The sequence below is a fragment of the Octodon degus genome, unplaced genomic scaffold, assembly GCF_000260255.1.
Source record: "Octodon degus isolate 3935 unplaced genomic scaffold, OctDeg1.0 scaffold00022, whole genome shotgun sequence".
Lineage (NCBI taxonomy): Eukaryota > Metazoa > Chordata > Mammalia > Rodentia > Octodontidae > Octodon > Octodon degus.
In genome coordinates this window covers 13810224-13811753 of record NW_004524598.1, presented here as the reverse complement: position 1 = coordinate 13811753, position 1530 = coordinate 13810224, and the positions used below count along the sequence as shown (strand labels likewise).

Sequence of the window (1530 nt, the reverse complement as noted above, 5' to 3'; positions counted from 1 at the left end):
TTAAAAAATAAAAAAAAAATCTTCAAAAAGACCTAAAATAAAATAAAAATAAAAGGCAATCTTGAAAGACACTACTCTCCCAAGATGGCGGCTCCTCGGGGCGAGTACTTCAGCGTCGGGAGCCAGGTGTCGTGCCAGGAGCAGCGGCTGCAGGGAGAGGTGGTAGCCTTCGACTACCAGTCCAAGATGCTGGCTTTAAAATGTCCCTCATCTAGTGTGGAAAGCCCAACCACGCAGACATCCTGCTCATAAACTTACGGTACGTTTCAGAAGTGGAAATAATTAATGACCGAACAGAAACTCCTCCTCCCCTAGCTTCACTCAGTGTTAGTAAGCTTGCCAGCAAAGCACCGACGGAGAAGGAGGAGAAGCTGAGCCAGGCCTATGCAATCAGCGCTGGTGTCTCCGTCGAGGGCCAGCAGCTCTTCCAGACCATCCACAAGACCATTAAAGACTGTAAAGGGCAAGAAAAAAACATCGTAGTCATGGAAGAAGTTGTTATTACACCCTCCTATCAAGTGGAAAACTGTAAAGGCAAAGAAGGCAGTGCACTGAGCCATGTATGCAAAATAGAGGAAAAGCATTTTAGAGACGTGGAAAGCCAAAAGGTCCTGCAGCGCTCACAAGCCCAGCAACCACAGAAGGAGGCTGCCCTGTGGTCCCGAGGCCATGCGGCGGAGACCTCGGCACCCAGCGCACGGTGGTGGCTCACGGAGGCAGGCCGGGCAGGGGAGGGACCCCATGTTTCCTGCTGGCTCCTGCTCCCGGGGGCCAGCGCGTCCAGTCTATTTTGCATACATGGCTCAGTGCACTGCCTTCTTTGCCTTTACAGTTTTCCACTTGATAGGAGGGTGTAATAACAACTTCTTCCATGACTACGATGTTTTTTTCTTGCCCTTTACAGTCTTTAATGGTCTTGTGGATGGTCTGGAAGAGCTGCTGGCCCTCGACGGAGACACCAGCGCTGATTGCATAGGCCTGGCTCAGCTTCTCCTCCTTCTCCGTCGGTGCTTTGCTGGCTTTAAAATGTCCCTCATCCAGTGGAAAGGCCAACCACGCAGACATCCTGCTCATAAACTTACGGCACCTTTCAGAAGTGGAAATAATTAATGACCGAACAGAAACTCCTCCTCCCCTAGCTTCACTCAGTGTTAGTGAAGACAAACACCCAACAAAAGCGAACAGAGATAATTTAAAGTTGAATCATTACTTGACTAACAGACTTCGTCCGCCAGGTCCTTGTCACAGCCCTTCTCCAACAGTCACCTTGTTAATTTTATTTTCAAAAGCCCCCTGTCCGCTCTGGCCTCTCACCTCTTCCTCTCTGGCCCTACTCTGTCCCTGCCGTTCTGTTTTTGAGTGGCTCGAGTTGCCTTCCAAATGATTGAAAGAAACTTTGACATCTCTACTTCCCAAATGAAAGTAACAAGCTGACTGTGACTCCTGAGTTGAGGCCAGAGCAGCCGACAGAGGTCACACTTTAAACGTTTTCTTACTTTTTTTTCTTTTCTTTTTTCTTTTTTTTTTTTT

The 1530-nt window shown here is 48.5% G+C and overlaps 1 pseudogene; it reads left to right on the top strand.

Moving 5' to 3' along the window:
* Positions 1-84: 84 nt before the first annotated feature.
* Positions 85-1110, top strand: LOC101570217 (annotated as a pseudogene).
* The last annotated feature ends 420 nt before the right edge of the window (positions 1111-1530 follow it).